At 41.1% G+C, this 18711-nt stretch overlaps 1 long non-coding RNA gene across 1 annotated transcript; it reads right to left on the bottom strand.

Annotated features, from left to right (window-relative positions):
- Positions 1–812: 812 nt before the first annotated feature.
- On the bottom strand, positions 813–4711 carry LOC135157459 (uncharacterized). Its single transcript, XR_010296430.1, has 4 exons — positions 4636–4711; positions 2207–2308; positions 1672–1791; positions 813–1181 (listed from the first exon to the last, which is right to left on the bottom strand). It is a non-coding gene; the product is annotated as an uncharacterized LOC135157459 (long non-coding RNA).
- Between the last annotated feature and the right edge of the window lie 14000 nt (positions 4712–18711).

Genomic DNA, 18711 nt, shown 5'->3' with positions numbered 1-18711 from the left:
TTTCTTTCTCATCTCTTTTCAACCCCCTTCTCATCACTCTTTCTCTCTCTCGATCTCCATCTCATTTGAATTTTGCCAATTCCAAATCCCTTTCATTTTAGCTCTGTACAAATACTATATGAATACAAATGAAAGACATGAAGGCATTTTCTGGTTAGTTGTGAATTTTATTAATAGCCAGAAAAAATATCACATTATCAGAGGATTTAGCCTTACTTTTTTTCTTAAGCGTATGTTAATACTTTGAATCGAACGAAATTGTTTTTTGTATGCAGGGGCAGCGATCCTGGGGGGCACAGTTCCCCCTACTTTTTGAAGCACTGAAAAGTGCCTTTAATTTTATGTAAGAAAAATGCCCCCTCACGAACGTGTACTGTGTCCCTTTCACCTGACGAGAACCTGTTTTAGGTGTTACCAAGTGCTCTTCCTTGTATGCAAATTTTTACCAAAAAATGCCCCCCGAACGTGTTCTGTGCCCTTTCATCTGGGGGCCCGTTTTAAGTGTTAAAAAGTGCCCCCTCGCCTTCTTGTAAGTGCCCTTTCTCGAATAACTGCCCCCTTTTACCCAAGAAAAGTGCTCCTAAAGAATTTGTTCTGTGCCCCTTTCACCTGAGAAGGACCCGTTTTATGGTCACCATGACGAGTGCCCTTTGAAACAAGAAAACAATAAGGAAATCCTTTGTGCATTAAGTTTAATAATTCATGTGAGTGGGGGTAGATAAGCAGTTTCGTACACTACAGATGGAGGGGGGGGGGGTCGGGCTTGAAGGACTCTTGCACCCCCCCCCCCAAAAAAAAAAGGGTGGAATATATCATTCTGAATATTTTGTCGAAATCTATCACAAAATTGGATTTTCTTTTTAAAAATGTCAAAATTTTGCTCTCTCGCAACTTCTTTAAAATTTCACATAATACAGCATTTTACCTGTGCCCCCCCCCCACTTTCAACTTCACTTCGCCGCTCCTATTTGTATGTTTATAGCTTTTCCTTTTGCAATCAGTTTTAATGAAAATCGACAGGAAATTTCATACTTCATGAATTTGGGGTTGTGATGATAATTAAAAAAAAACAATTGGACTTGAAAAAAAAAAACCTTTTCCATCTTTATCAAGTGCTTCCTAAGCTAAGTCACTCTTCAATTTGTTGGATTTCTTGAATGAAAACATCTGTTACACCAGTCCTGCAGATTGAAAAAATAGGGAAAGAAAATCAATGAATTTAAATTAAAATTGTCATGATTTGTAAAACATAAATGTTTCAAGAAAAGTAAGACTATACATACCGGTATATAAATTTCTTCATCACATAACATAGGAAATCTTACTTCTACTAATCATAAACGTGTACTTCTACAAAGCATATCACTTAAACCTGTTCTATGCAGTTTGCATACCACTCTCCATTATAACTACATGTACTCTATAAAAAAAAATGTCAGAGATTTCCCATGAATATGAATATATGAATTAACATATATAAATTATATATAATAGTCAGAATTAATGATGATATGTTTTGTTGCACAGAATATTTTGATCTGCGAATAAAAACGACACCTATCTATAACCTAAAAACAGAATTGAAATGTTTTTTTCAAAGGCAGGTCTATTTGTTGCCTAAAAATATTGTGAAAACCCCCCATTACAAAAAATAATCACTTATTAACTCACTCATATAACTGCTGTAGGTTGTATTTCTCTTTGTGGTCATATCACTGTTCTATTAGGCCTACTTTACCAATTGTTTATCATCATCAATCACCTCCATGGAAATTGTAGAGCTGCATCATCCTATTGGACAAAATGTAAAATAATAAGATTTTAAAAAAATTGTAAATCTACAAATATGAAATATGAATATCACACTAAAGAATGAATAAAATGAATTTTATAAAATATAAAACATGAAAAATAAATATTGCTTTGTTTATAAACAAATAGGAAATAAAAAGGCCATTCAAATAATAGATCAAGGACATGACCTTATTTTATAAATTTGCCCAAGGTACATAACTTTTGGCATTGGTTCTATTTTAGACTCGAGAGAGTCGAGAGCCTGTATATATAAGAAGTGTATATTCAGTATAGATCCTATACCTCTTAGCAGTGGCTCAGGTTATTTTTATTTAATGTAAACATGGTTAACATTCATTTCAATGCATGTAATGTATCTGTAATTTTGTATGGGTTAGTTTAACTTTTATACCTGGATGAGAATCTGCAAAATGATACATGCACTTATGATCATCATGTTTAACCATAGGTACCGGGTAGACCTCTACTGTTTTTCTTGTTCTTCAAACTCAACCTGTTTGTGAAAGAAAAGAGAGAACAATAAGTGTCAAGTGATCTCTTTCATGGCCGTATGTACACTGTTAACAAAAACCTGATTTTACAGAAAAAAAACAAGAAATTGCAGAAAGCAATAACAGAATCATTCTGTAAATTCATAAAACAGGAAGTTTTCTACAGAACAGGTCTGTTTAAAAAGAGGAAAATGGTGTTTTATTTAAGGAAATTTGTAAGGTTCCATACACCAAATACCAATTTCCTGTAATTTTACATGATATAATGTAAGATTATGCAATCTGGTAAAATTACAGGTGTTCTCGAGACTCTGCTGCAGGAACTTCTTTTATTTTAAGAATAAATTTTCTAACAGTGTAGGGGGAGGGGTTTGGGTGGGAGCTGAAATGTGAAAACCTTCATAAAAAAAAAGAATTGCATGAAATCCTTCAATTTTACTTTAGAAAATGCAAAAAACAGCCTTAGGCAATATTGGTAGGTTCGGGCCCTCACTTTCTGAATTTCAGGTTTCTCTAATTTTTTTTCACATGTCTGCCCCCCCCAAAAAAAAAAAAAAATAAATAAATAAATAAAAATCTGCATCTTTTTATTACGAATCTTAGTTCATTTGATTTTAACAACATAATTTCATAATATCATGCACTAGGTCTAGATCTATTTGTAAGAAAGTATAGATCTAGTCCAACCAGAATCAGTGCTGCGTGACAGCATTCATGAATCATGTATCTAAATAAGGTCTAGATCTAGACTATCGATAGACTCTCGATCTATCTAGACCTAGAATGTAAAGCTAACCCTTCGGTGACTTTACCTAGATGTATATCGATTTAGAAATTTTTGATGTCTGTTTTTTTTCCTGGCTAAACCTTCATTGCCATTATTGACCGAGAGTAGATCTATCATTTAGATCTAGTCCTTGGTCCACCGACAGTCTAACCCAGGGAGCTCCCGCTGCGCGGGCGGGAGCTCCCTGGGTTACCGACAGTCATACTCGTACATGTAAATGTAGTCGTTTAGGCCCAGACCTACATCTAGGCCTAAAATTATAGACCTAGATCCTAAGCCCTGGGGGTACATGTCTAATAAGTTAGATGACTAGATTTGAATTAGGTAGGCCCAGATCTACCTACAACTTGCATCGATGGATAAAAGTAAAGTAACATAAACTGATAAAGTAAAATTAAGAAGAAAGACTAGGCTCTGTTAACCAGAAATTAGATCTTGATCTATTGATAATAAGAGTGAGACAAACATGCAGAGCAGCATGTTATTTCTAATACCGAGTCTAACTATATAAATTACAATAAGAATTAAAATGGGTGGGGGCTAAATGCAGAAGCCTGAAGTTATGCAAAATAAATTTGATATCTGAAACTGACGAGAATCTAGTGAGGATTGACACAATGACAGGCATATCTTCTTCCACACTCCGCTTCACAGTATTCCTGACTGAGTTTCGATCTACTGAAGATAGATGCAGATCTCCCTCTAGATCTAACGTTATACAGTGTACAAAAAGAAGCTTCATTCTTCTTGTTTTAATCAATCGTGGGCTCCCGGCCCGATTTTCTCTCGATGCCCAGCCGGCTAGGAGCCCGTACAAAATACATGTGGTTGACACAGCGGCATAATCACTGAAAAGCAACATATGGTAGTGGATCGTATTACCGAACACTTTTCATGAATTCAATCATATCAAACACATTATTCTCATAAAATTCACCAAACTTTCACCATAAATACACAATTACCTACAAAATATAAATATGTAAAAATTTTGCCGAAATTGTATTTCCTTTTTACGATATTAGCTTCCAATCGGACCCCTCTTCGCATGTGAAATATTTTGGTCACTTGAAAAAGGTATCGTATTACCGAACGTGTGTTTTCTATGGGAAAAATTGAGAAAACAACAAAATCACTGATGAGCTATTTTGACCATATTTTATTATTTTTAGAATATTAAGACTTTGAAAATGTGTTTTTTACAATTTTTCATCATCTTTCTATTCAAGTTCTCTTTGGAAGGATTCTGCAAAATTTTGAGCGTATGAAATTATTTCTGATGCGTATGATGCGCGCGTTCGGTAATACAAGGCCGGTCGGTAATACAAGCACTCACTATACAGGCTGCACTGGGCCGGGCGACGATGACAATCTAACTTCAATTTCAAAGACCAAATTCTGCTTTTCTTTAACAGAAGAATGATAGCAAACTCTCTAATTAGTTATAAAGAAATAACCTGAGATCACAAAATACAGTGTGAAATGTGTAAATAGTCCACAGAATTAATGTGGTTATATCAATTTATACATACTCACGATCACCGGAGTGTTCGTAGGTCCATTTTTGTGTGGAAAGAAAAGTTTCATAATGAATAAATTAGATGACGTAATGAGGTCAAATGAATAATTAATTATGTAACACGATACCACTGGTATCGATGACAAAGAATCGGGGAAATCGCGTATTAATGACGCTCTTAGCCAATGAAAAGGCCGGATTATGAATATCTTCATGCTCATGAATGTCAATGAGGGCTTATTTTTGTCTTCAAATGATCGCGGTAGGCGGAGCCTAATCTCATTTGTTTTGTGCTGAACGCGCACGCAGCTTTCGGTCTAGTAATATATTATAAGGTCTTTGGTTAGTGGAAATGCAGAGCACGCGAGGTTTCTTTAGCTAGGAGTCGCACTGTGCACGAGCCGCTTGCGGCGAGTGCCCAGTGTGCTCCATCTGAAGAAACCGAGCTTTCTCTGCATTTACTTTTACGCACGACAGAGCAAGTGCATTATTTGTTTTATAAAATAGCAACACAAACAATTTTTTTAAAAGTTACAGTACAGTTTTGTTGGACTTCTACTGCACTGGTTTGCTCGAGCGTGCAATGTCAATTTTCGTTGCACACCTTTTGCACTACCGTGCAGTGCACAAAAAAAGTTGGATGTCATGTGACGCGTATTGACCAATCGCGATGCTTGAAATAATACAGCTATTTTATAATATCTTTTCATTCGACTCACCTTTTGCGAGCATGCATTTCAATGAAAAACTGCAACAAGACTTGATGATTGATACATCCGTTATGTCCTTAATAAGTTAGTCTTCTTTTAAATAATGCCATATATTTTAACAGGAATCAACAAGCAAAAGACAAAGATCGGCATCTTTCCATCGATGTGACATATCCGTTGCGCGCACTAGCGCTATAAGCGCGTAAATGCGCGAATTGTCTAAAACTTCCGATCAAATCGCGCGGATATTTATGGTATCCGCAATCACCGCAGAAAGCAACATTTTGCATGCAATCAAATGGGGATCTCGGCCAAATTTTGCCATGCCCGTCGTTAAGGGGTGGGTCAGGGGGCAACGGGCAGAAATCTTGTTAACTATGCCCGTTGCCCTTGGTTACCACCTTAATTTGTTGTTTTGAAGGCATGGTCGTTTACATGACCTCAGTTTTGACCAATCAGAGGAACGGATTATTCGACATTCTTAAAGAGAGGTTTATAACGCGAAATAGAGTGAAACTGGGGAGCCCCGGCTAGAGAGAAAGGAAAAGAGATTGAGATCAAGGGGGTGGGGGGGGGGGTAGTCACGACATTATGCGAGTCCGTTCATTCATGTTTCATAAATAAACAGAGAGTGCAAGAAAGAGTGAGGGGGGAAGAGAAACTAGAGAAAGGAACAGATATTGAGATGGAGGGGGATTGTATGCCCAACAGGGGGGGGGGGGGGAGAGAAAGAGAACTTTGCCATTATATAGAGAAAAAACAACCGAGATTTGGATGGAGGGGGGGGGTGACGATGACATTACGCCAGTCAATTCATTCATGATTCATAAAGAAACAGAGGTTGGTGTGCTTAGACAGAGAGAGGGGAAGAGAGAAATCGAAACTTGAGAACGATTGGGATGGAGTCCATTCATTTATGTACAAGAGTGTGCTCGTCCATTCGTTCATTTACAAATTGATGAAGCTATAGAACTATCGCCAAGTCCATGCACCTGCTCTCTTCAGTTTTTCATTGTCCATAGTGTCCCCATAGAGTAGAACACGATCCGCCGGCGGATTTTGTGCCTAGAACAGTATCTGCCAGGCGCAGGATCCGCCGGTAGACCGGCGGTTGCGCAAGGGTGCCACTTCCTTATGAAAAAAAATCATAAAGGACTCGTCCATTATACATAGGTATGAATCGAGGTAGACTCGGCAAGATACATTATATTTCCTTCGCTCGTGATGCATCCCGGGCAGGCGTATGAAAAATGACGTAATGGTGTTAAAATAGACAAAACTGCAGGGCGCGGCTAGAATGATGCTAGAAGACGGCTGAATTGGGGGGGGTCTCGGGGGCAATTTTGAAGAAATCAATTTGGTCATATTTTGGAAAATTTGGACCAGTCGCGGGTAGGGCGAAAAATAAAAACTCATCGGATCTGCTTTATTTTGATAATATTGATGCCTTTGGATGTTAGAAGATCCCACAGAGCGGAGACGGCTGAATTGGGGGGGGTCTCGGGGGCAATTTTGAAGAAATCAATTTGGTCATATTTTGGAAAATTTGGACCAGTCGCGGGTAGGGCGAAAAATAAAAACTCATCGGATCTGCTTTATTTTGATAATATTGATGCCTTTGGATGTTAGAAGATCCCACAGAGCGGAGACGGCTGAATTGGGGGGGGTCTCGGGGGCAATTTTGAAGAAATCAATTTGGTCATATTTTGGAAAATTTGGACCAGTCGCGGGTAGGGCGAAAAATAAAAACTCATCGGATCTGCTTTATTTTGATAATATTGATGCCTTTGGATGTTAGAAGATCCCACAGAGCGGAGACGGCTGAATTGGGGGGGGTCTCGGGGGCAATTTTGAAGAAATCAATTTGGTCATATTTTGGAAAATTTGGACCAGTCGCGGGTAGGGCGAAAAATAAAAACTCATCGGATCTGCTTTATTTTGATAATATTGATGCCTTTGGATGTTAGAAGATCCCACAGAGCGGAGACGGCTGAATTGGGGGGGGTCTCGGGGGCAATTTTGAAGAAATCAATTTGGTCATATTTTGGAAAATTTGGACCAGTCGCGGGTAGGGCGAAAAATAAAAACTCATCGGATCTGCTTTATTTTGATAATATTGATGCCTTTGGATGTTAGAAGATCCCACAGAGCGGAGACGGCTGAATTGGGGGGGGTCTCGGGGGCAATTTTGAAGAAATCAATTTGGTCATATTTTGGAAAATTTGGACCAGTCGCGGGTAGGGCGAAAAATAAAAACTCATCGGATCTGCTTTATTTTGATAATATTGATGCCTTTGGATGTTAGAAGATCCCACAGAGCGGAGACGGCTGAATTGGGGGGGGTCTCGGGGGCAATTTTGAAGAAATCAATTTGGTCATATTTTGGAAAATTTGGACCAGTCGCGGGTAGGGCGAAAAATAAAAACTCATCGGATCTGCTTTATTTTGATAATATTGATGCCTTTGGATGTTAGAAGATCCCACAGAGCGGAGACGGCTGAATTGGGGGGGGTCTCGGGGGCAATTTTGAAGAAATCAATTTGGTCATATTTTGGAAAATTTGGACCAGTCGCGGGTAGGGCGAAAAATAAAAACTCATCGGATCTGCTTTATTTTGATAATATTGATGCCTTTGGATGTTAGAAGATCCCACAGAGCGGAGACGGCTGAATTGGGGGGGGTCTCGGGGGCAATTTTGAAGAAATCAATTTGGTCATATTTTGGAAAATTTGGACCAGTCGCGGGTAGGGCGAAAAATAAAAACTCATCGGATCTGCTTTATTTTGATAATATTGATGCCTTTGGATGTTAGAAGATCCCACAGAGCGGAGACGGCTGAATTGGGGGGGGTCTCGGGGGCAATTTTGAAGAAATCAATTTGGTCATATTTTGGAAAATTTGGACCAGTCGCGGGTAGGGCGAAAAATAAAAACTCATCGGATCTGCTTTATTTTGATAATATTGATGCCTTTGGATGTTAGAAGATCCCACAGAGCGGAGACGGCTGAATTGGGGGGGGTCTCGGGGGCAATTTTGAAGAAATCAATTTGGTCATATTTTGGAAAATTTGGACCAGTCGCGGGTAGGGCGAAAAATAAAAACTCATCGGATCTGCTTTATTTTGATAATATTGATGCCTTTGGATGTTAGAAGATCCCACAGAGCGGAGACGGCTGAATTGGGGGGGGTCTCGGGGGCAATTTTGAAGAAATCAATTTGGTCATATTTTGGAAAATTTGGACCAGTCGCGGGTAGGGCGAAAAATAAAAACTCATCGGATCTGCTTTATTTTGATAATATTGATGCCTTTGGATGTTAGAAGATCCCACAGAGCGGAGACGGCTGAATTGGGGGGGGTCTCGGGGGCAATTTTGAAGAAATCAATTTGGTCATATTTTGGAAAATTTGGACCAGTCGCGGGTAGGGCGAAAAATAAAAACTCATCGGATCTGCTTTATTTTGATAATATTGATGCCTTTGGATGTTAGAAGATCCCACAGAGCGGAGACGGCTGAATTGGGGGGGGTCTCGGGGGCAATTTTGAAGAAATCAATTTGGTCATATTTTGGAAAATTTGGACCAGTCGCGGGTAGGGCGAAAAATAAAAACTCATCGGATCTGCTTTATTTTGATAATATTGATGCCTTTGGATGTTAGAAGATCCCACAGAGCGGAGACGGCTGAATTGGGGGGGGTCTCGGGGGCAATTTTGAAGAAATCAATTTGGTCATATTTTGGAAAATTTGGACCAGTCGCGGGTAGGGCGAAAAATAAAAACTCATCGGATCTGCTTTATTTTGATAATATTGATGCCTTTGGATGTTAGAAGATCCCACAGAGCGGAGACGGCTGAATTGGGGGGGGTCTCGGGGGCAATTTTGAAGAAATCAATTTGGTCATATTTTGGAAAATTTGGACCAGTCGCGGGTAGGGCGAAAAATAAAAACTCATCGGATCTGCTTTATTTTGATAATATTGATGCCTTTGGATGTTAGAAGATCCCACAGAGCGGAGACGGCTGAATTGGGGGGGGTCTCGGGGGCAATTTTGAAGAAATCAATTTGGTCATATTTTGGAAAATTTGGACCAGTCGCGGGTAGGGCGAAAAATAAAAACTCATCGGATCTGCTTTATTTTGATAATATTGATGCCTTTGGATGTTAGAAGATCCCACAGAGCGGAGACGGCTGAATTGGGGGGGGTCTCGGGGGCAATTTTGAAGAAATCAATTTGGTCATATTTTGGAAAATTTGGACCAGTCGCGGGTAGGGCGAAAAATAAAAACTCATCGGATCTGCTTTATTTTGATAATATTGATGCCTTTGGATGTTAGAAGATCCCACAGAGCGGAGACGGCTGAATTGGGGGGGGTCTCGGGGGCAATTTTGAAGAAATCAATTTGGTCATATTTTGGAAAATTTGGACCAGTCGCGGGTAGGGCGAAAAATAAAAACTCATCGGATCTGCTTTATTTTGATAATATTGATGCCTTTGGATGTTAGAAGATCCCACAGAGCGGAGACGGCTGAATTGGGGGGGGTCTCGGGGGCAATTTTGAAGAAATCAATTTGGTCATATTTTGGAAAATTTGGACCAGTCGCGGGTAGGGCGAAAAATAAAAACTCATCGGATCTGCTTTATTTTGATAATATTGATGCCTTTGGATGTTAGAAGATCCCACAGAGCGGAGACGGCTGAATTGGGGGGGGTCTCGGGGGCAATTTTGAAGAAATCAATTTGGTCATATTTTGGAAAATTTGGACCAGTCGCGGGTAGGGCGAAAAATAAAAACTCATCGGATCTGCTTTATTTTGATAATATTGATGCCTTTGGATGTTAGAAGATCCCACAGAGCGGAGACGGCTGAATTGGGGGGGGTCTCGGGGGCAATTTTGAAGAAATCAATTTGGTCATATTTTGGAAAATTTGGACCAGTCGCGGGTAGGGCGAAAAATAAAAACTCATCGGATCTGCTTTATTTTGATAATATTGATGCCTTTGGATGTTAGAAGATCCCACAGAGCGGAGACGGCTGAATTGGGGGGGGTCTCGGGGGCAATTTTGAAGAAATCAATTTGGTCATATTTTGGAAAATTTGGACCAGTCGCGGGTAGGGCGAAAAATAAAAACTCATCGGATCTGCTTTATTTTGATAATATTGATGCCTTTGGATGTTAGAAGATCCCACAGAGCGGAGACGGCTGAATTGGGGGGGGTCTCGGGGGCAATTTTGAAGAAATCAATTTGGTCATATTTTGGAAAATTTGGACCAGTCGCGGGTAGGGCGAAAAATAAAAACTCATCGGATCTGCTTTATTTTGATAATATTGATGCCTTTGGATGTTAGAAGATCCCACAGAGCGGAGACGGCTGAATTGGGGGGGGTCTCGGGGGCAATTTTGAAGAAATCAATTTGGTCATATTTTGGAAAATTTGGACCAGTCGCGGGTAGGGCGAAAAATAAAAACTCATCGGATCTGCTTTATTTTGATAATATTGATGCCTTTGGATGTTAGAAGATCCCACAGAGCGGAGACGGCTGAATTGGGGGGGGTCTCGGGGGCAATTTTGAAGAAATCAATTTGGTCATATTTTGGAAAATTTGGACCAGTCGCGGGTAGGGCGAAAAATAAAAACTCATCGGATCTGCTTTATTTTGATAATATTGATGCCTTTGGATGTTAGAAGATCCCACAGAGCGGAGACGGCTGAATTGGGGGGGGTCTCGGGGGCAATTTTGAAGAAATCAATTTGGTCATATTTTGGAAAATTTGGACCAGTCGCGGGTAGGGCGAAAAATAAAAACTCATCGGATCTGCTTTATTTTGATAATATTGATGCCTTTGGATGTTAGAAGATCCCACAGAGCGGAGACGGCTGAATTGGGGGGGGTCTCGGGGGCAATTTTGAAGAAATCAATTTGGTCATATTTTGGAAAATTTGGACCAGTCGCGGGTAGGGCGAAAAATAAAAACTCATCGGATCTGCTTTATTTTGATAATATTGATGCCTTTGGATGTTAGAAGATCCCACAGAGCGGAGACGGCTGAATTGGGGGGGGTCTCGGGGGCAATTTTGAAGAAATCAATTTGGTCATATTTTGGAAAATTTGGACCAGTCGCGGGTAGGGCGAAAAATAAAAACTCATCGGATCTGCTTTATTTTGATAATATTGATGCCTTTGGATGTTAGAAGATCCCACAGAGCGGAGACGGCTGAATTGGGGGGGGTCTCGGGGGCAATTTTGAAGAAATCAATTTGGTCATATTTTGGAAAATTTGGACCAGTCGCGGGTAGGGCGAAAAATAAAAACTCATCGGATCTGCTTTATTTTGATAATATTGATGCCTTTGGATGTTAGAAGATCCCACAGAGCGGAGACGGCTGAATTGGGGGGGGTCTCGGGGGCAATTTTGAAGAAATCAATTTGGTCATATTTTGGAAAATTTGGACCAGTCGCGGGTAGGGCGAAAAATAAAAACTCATCGGATCTGCTTTATTTTGATAATATTGATGCCTTTGGATGTTAGAAGATCCCACAGAGCGGAGACGGCTGAATTGGGGGGGGTCTCGGGGGCAATTTTGAAGAAATCAATTTGGTCATATTTTGGAAAATTTGGACCAGTCGCGGGTAGGGCGAAAAATAAAAACTCATCGGATCTGCTTTATTTTGATAATATTGATGCCTTTGGATGTTAGAAGATCCCACAGAGCGGAGACGGCTGAATTGGGGGGGGTCTCGGGGGCAATTTTGAAGAAATCAATTTGGTCATATTTTGGAAAATTTGGACCAGTCGCGGGTAGGGCGAAAAATAAAAACTCATCGGATCTGCTTTATTTTGATAATATTGATGCCTTTGGATGTTAGAAGATCCCACAGAGCGGAGACGGCTGAATTGGGGGGGGTCTCGGGGGCAATTTTGAAGAAATCAATTTGGTCATATTTTGGAAAATTTGGACCAGTCGCGGGTAGGGCGAAAAATAAAAACTCATCGGATCTGCTTTATTTTGATAATATTGATGCCTTTGGATGTTAGAAGATCCCACAGAGCGGAGACGGCTGAATTGGGGGGGGTCTCGGGGGCAATTTTGAAGAAATCAATTTGGTCATATTTTGGAAAATTTGGACCAGTCGCGGGTAGGGCGAAAAATAAAAACTCATCGGATCTGCTTTATTTTGATAATATTGATGCCTTTGGATGTTAGAAGATCCCACAGAGCGGAGACGGCTGAATTGGGGGGGGTCTCGGGGGCAATTTTGAAGAAATCAATTTGGTCATATTTTGGAAAATTTGGACCAGTCGCGGGTAGGGCGAAAAATAAAAACTCATCGGATCTGCTTTATTTTGATAATATTGATGCCTTTGGATGTTAGAAGATCCCACAGAGCGGAGACGGCTGAATTGGGGGGGGTCTCGGGGGCAATTTTGAAGAAATCAATTTGGTCATATTTTGGAAAATTTGGACCAGTCGCGGGTAGGGCGAAAAATAAAAACTCATCGGATCTGCTTTATTTTGATAATATTGATGCCTTTGGATGTTAGAAGATCCCACAGAGCGGAGACGGCTGAATTGGGGGGGGTCTCGGGGGCAATTTTGAAGAAATCAATTTGGTCATATTTTGGAAAATTTGGACCAGTCGCGGGTAGGGCGAAAAATAAAAACTCATCGGATCTGCTTTATTTTGATAATATTGATGCCTTTGGATGTTAGAAGATCCCACAGAGCGGAGACGGCTGAATTGGGGGGGGTCTCGGGGGCAATTTTGAAGAAATCAATTTGGTCATATTTTGGAAAATTTGGACCAGTCGCGGGTAGGGCGAAAAATAAAAACTCATCGGATCTGCTTTATTTTGATAATATTGATGCCTTTGGATGTTAGAAGATCCCACAGAGCGGAGACGGCTGAATTGGGGGGGGTCTCGGGGGCAATTTTGAAGAAATCAATTTGGTCATATTTTGGAAAATTTGGACCAGTCGCGGGTAGGGCGAAAAATAAAAACTCATCGGATCTGCTTTATTTTGATAATATTGATGCCTTTGGATGTTAGAAGATCCCACAGAGCGGAGACGGCTGAATTGGGGGGGGTCTCGGGGGCAATTTTGAAGAAATCAATTTGGTCATATTTTGGAAAATTTGGACCAGTCGCGGGTAGGGCGAAAAATAAAAACTCATCGGATCTGCTTTATTTTGATAATATTGATGCCTTTGGATGTTAGAAGATCCCACAGAGCGGAGACGGCTGAATTGGGGGGGGTCTCGGGGGCAATTTTGAAGAAATCAATTTGGTCATATTTTGGAAAATTTGGACCAGTCGCGGGTAGGGCGAAAAATAAAAACTCATCGGATCTGCTTTATTTTGATAATATTGATGCCTTTGGATGTTAGAAGATCCCACAGAGCGGAGACGGCTGAATTGGGGGGGGTCTCGGGGGCAATTTTGAAGAAATCAATTTGGTCATATTTTGGAAAATTTGGACCAGTCGCGGGTAGGGCGAAAAATAAAAACTCATCGGATCTGCTTTATTTTGATAATATTGATGCCTTTGGATGTTAGAAGATCCCACAGAGCGGAGACGGCTGAATTGGGGGGGGTCTCGGGGGCAATTTTGAAGAAATCAATTTGGTCATATTTTGGAAAATTTGGACCAGTCGCGGGTAGGGCGAAAAATAAAAACTCATCGGATCTGCTTTATTTTGATAATATTGATGCCTTTGGATGTTAGAAGATCCCACAGAGCGGAGACGGCTGAATTGGGGGGGGTCTCGGGGGCAATTTTGAAGAAATCAATTTGGTCATATTTTGGAAAATTTGGACCAGTCGCGGGTAGGGCGAAAAATAAAAACTCATCGGATCTGCTTTATTTTGATAATATTGATGCCTTTGGATGTTAGAAGATCCCACAGAGCGGAGACGGCTGAATTGGGGGGGGTCTCGGGGGCAATTTTGAAGAAATCAATTTGGTCATATTTTGGAAAATTTGGACCAGTCGCGGGTAGGGCGAAAAATAAAAACTCATCGGATCTGCTTTATTTTGATAATATTGATGCCTTTGGATGTTAGAAGATCCCACAGAGCGGAGACGGCTGAATTGGGGGGGGTCTCGGGGGCAATTTTGAAGAAATCAATTTGGTCATATTTTGGAAAATTTGGACCAGTCGCGGGTAGGGCGAAAAATAAAAACTCATCGGATCTGCTTTATTTTGATAATATTGATGCCTTTGGATGTTAGAAGATCCCACAGAGCGGAGACGGCTGAATTGGGGGGGGTCTCGGGGGCAATTTTGAAGAAATCAATTTGGTCATATTTTGGAAAATTTGGACCAGTCGCGGGTAGGGCGAAAAATAAAAACTCATCGGATCTGCTTTATTTTGATAATATTGATGCCTTTGGATGTTAGAAGATCCCACAGAGCGGAGACGGCTGAATTGGGGGGGGTCTCGGGGGCAATTTTGAAGAAATCAATTTGGTCATATTTTGGAAAATTTGGACCAGTCGCGGGTAGGGCGAAAAATAAAAACTCATCGGATCTGCTTTATTTTGATAATATTGATGCCTTTGGATGTTAGAAGATCCCACAGAGCGGAGACGGCTGAATTGGGGGGGGTCTCGGGGGCAATTTTGAAGAAATCAATTTGGTCATATTTTGGAAAATTTGGACCAGTCGCGGGTAGGGCGAAAAATAAAAACTCATCGGATCTGCTTTATTTTGATAATATTGATGCCTTTGGATGTTAGAAGATCCCACAGAGCGGAGACGGCTGAATTGGGGGGGGTCTCGGGGGCAATTTTGAAGAAATCAATTTGGTCATATTTTGGAAAATTTGGACCAGTCGCGGGTAGGGCGAAAAATAAAAACTCATCGGATCTGCTTTATTTTGATAATATTGATGCCTTTGGATGTTAGAAGATCCCACAGAGCGGAGACGGCTGAATTGGGGGGGGTCTCGGGGGCAATTTTGAAGAAATCAATTTGGTCATATTTTGGAAAATTTGGACCAGTCGCGGGTAGGGCGAAAAATAAAAACTCATCGGATCTGCTTTATTTTGATAATATTGATGCCTTTGGATGTTAGAAGATCCCACAGAGCGGAGACGGCTGAATTGGGGGGGGTCTCGGGGGCAATTTTGAAGAAATCAATTTGGTCATATTTTGGAAAATTTGGACCAGTCGCGGGTAGGGCGAAAAATAAAAACTCATCGGATCTGCTTTATTTTGATAATATTGATGCCTTTGGATGTTAGAAGATCCCACAGAGCGGAGACGGCTGAATTGGGGGGGGTCTCGGGGGCAATTTTGAAGAAATCAATTTGGTCATATTTTGGAAAATTTGGACCAGTCGCGGGTAGGGCGAAAAATAAAAACTCATCGGATCTGCTTTATTTTGATAATATTGATGCCTTTGGATGTTAGAAGATCCCACAGAGCGGAGACGGCTGAATTGGGGGGGGTCTCGGGGGCAATTTTGAAGAAATCAATTTGGTCATATTTTGGAAAATTTGGACCAGTCGCGGGTAGGGCGAAAAATAAAAACTCATCGGATCTGCTTTATTTTGATAATATTGATGCCTTTGGATGTTAGAAGATCCCACAGAGCGGAGACGGCTGAATTGGGGGGGGTCTCGGGGGCAATTTTGAAGAAATCAATTTGGTCATATTTTGGAAAATTTGGACCAGTCGCGGGTAGGGCGAAAAATAAAAACTCATCGGATCTGCTTTATTTTGATAATATTGATGCCTTTGGATGTTAGAAGATCCCACAGAGCGGAGACGGCTGAATTGGGGGGGGTCTCGGGGGCAATTTTGAAGAAATCAATTTGGTCATATTTTGGAAAATTTGGACCAGTCGCGGGTAGGGCGAAAAATAAAAACTCATCGGATCTGCTTTATTTTGATAATATTGATGCCTTTGGATGTTAGAAGATCCCACAGAGCGGAGACGGCTGAATTGGGGGGGGTCTCGGGGGCAATTTTGAAGAAATCAATTTGGTCATATTTTGGAAAATTTGGACCAGTCGCGGGTAGGGCGAAAAATAAAAACTCATCGGATCTGCTTTATTTTGATAATATTGATGCCTTTGGATGTTAGAAGATCCCACAGAGCGGAGACGGCTGAATTGGGGGGGGTCTCGGGGGCAATTTTGAAGAAATCAATTTGGTCATATTTTGGAAAATTTGGACCAGTCGCGGGTAGGGCGAAAAATAAAAACTCATCGGATCTGCTTTATTTTGATAATATTGATGCCTTTGGATGTTAGAAGATCCCACAGAGCGGAGACGGCTGAATTGGGGGGGGTCTCGGGGGCAATTTTGAAGAAATCAATTTGGTCATATTTTGGAAAATTTGGACCAGTCGCGGGTAGGGCGAAAAATAAAAACTCATCGGATCTGCTTTATTTTGATAATATTGATGCCTTTGGATGTTAGAAGATCCCACAGAGCGGAGACGGCTGAATTGGGGGGGGTCTCGGGGGCAATTTTGAAGAAATCAATTTGGTCATATTTTGGAAAATTTGGACCAGTCGCGGGTAGGGCGAAAAATAAAAACTCATCGGATCTGCTTTATTTTGATAATATTGATGCCTTTGGATGTTAGAAGATCCCACAGAGCGGAGACGGCTGAATTGGGGGGGGTCTCGGGGGCAATTTTGAAGAAATCAATTTGGTCATATTTTGGAAAATTTGGACCAGTCGCGGGTAGGGCGAAAAATAAAAACTCATCGGATCTGCTTTATTTTGATAATATTGATGCCTTTGGATGTTAGAAGATCCCACAGAGCGGAGACGGCTGAATTGGGGGGGGTCTCGGGGGCAATTTTGAAGAAATCAATTTGGTCATATTTTGGAAAATTTGGACCAGTCGCGGGTAGGGCGAAAAATAAAAACTCATCGGATCTGCTTTATTTTGATAATATTGATGCCTTTGGATGTTAGAAGATCCCACAGAGCGGAGACGGCTGAATTGGGGGGGGTCTCGGGGGCAATTTTGAAGAAATCAATTTGGTCATATTTTGGAAAATTTGGACCAGTCGCGGGTAGGGCGAAAAATAAAAACTCATCGGATCTGCTTTATTTTGATAATATTGATGCCTTTGGATGTTAGAAGATCCCACAGAGCGGAGACGGCTGAATTGGGGGGGGTCTCGGGGGCAATTTTGAAGAAATCAATTTGGTCATATTTTGGAAAATTTGGACCAGTCGCGGGTAGGGCGAAAAATAAAAACTCATCGGATCTGCTTTATTTTGATAATATTGATGCCTTTGGATGTTAGAAGATCCCACAGAGCGGAGACGGCTGAATTGGGGGGGGTCTCGGGGGCAATTTTGAAGAAATCAATTTGGTCATATTTTGGAAAATTTGGACCAGTCGCGGGTAGGGCGAAAAATAAAAACTCATCGGATCTGCTTTATTTTGATAATATTGATGCCTTTGGATGTTAGAAGATCCCACAGAGCGGAGACGGCTGAATTGGGGGGGGTCTCGGGGGCAATTTTGAAGAAATCAATTTGGTCATATTTTGGAAAATTTGGACCAGTCGCGGGTAGGGCGAAAAATAAAAACTCATCGGATCTGCTTTATTTTGATAATATTGATGCCTTTGGATGTTAGAAGATCCCACAGAGCGGAGACGGCTGAATTGGGGGGGGTCTCGGGGGCAATTTTGAAGAAATCAATTTGGTCATATTTTGGAAAATTTGGACCAGTCGCGGGTAGGGCGAAAAATAAAAACTCATCGGATCTGCTTTATTTTGATAATATTGATGCCTTTGGATGTTAGAAGATCCCACAGAGCGGAGACGGCTGAATTGGGGGGGGTCTCGGGGGCAATTTTGAAGAAATCAATTTGGTCATATTTTGGAAAATTTGGACCAGTCGCGGGTAGGGCGAAAAATAAAAACTCATCGGATCTGCTTTATTTTGATAATATTGATGCCTTTGGATGTTAGAAGATCCCACAGAGCGGAGACGGCTGAATTGGGGGGGGTCTCGGGGGCAATTTTGAAGAAATCAATTTGGTCATATTTTGGAAAATTTGGACCAGTCGCGGGTAGGGCGAAAAATAAAAACTCATCGGATCTGCTTTATTTTGATAATATTGATGCCTTTGGATGTTAGAAGATCCCACAGAGCGGAGACGGCTGAATTGGGGGGGGTCTCGGGGGCAATTTTGAAGAAATCAATTTGGTCATATTTTGGAAAATTTGGACCAGTCGCGGGTAGGGCGAAAAATAAAAACTCATCGGATCTGCTTTATTTTGATAATATTGATGCCTTTGGATGTTAGAAGATCCCACAGAGCGGAGACGGCTGAATTGGGGGGGGTCTCGGGGGCAATTTTGAAGAAATCAATTTGGTCATATTTTGGAAAATTTGGACCAGTCGC

Source organism: Lytechinus pictus, chromosome 18, assembly GCF_037042905.1.
Source record: "Lytechinus pictus isolate F3 Inbred chromosome 18, Lp3.0, whole genome shotgun sequence".
Classification (NCBI taxonomy): Eukaryota; Metazoa; Echinodermata; class Echinoidea; order Temnopleuroida; family Toxopneustidae; genus Lytechinus; species Lytechinus pictus.
Note: the sequence above shows the minus strand (reverse complement) of the source record. Positions and strands in the feature narration are given on the sequence as shown.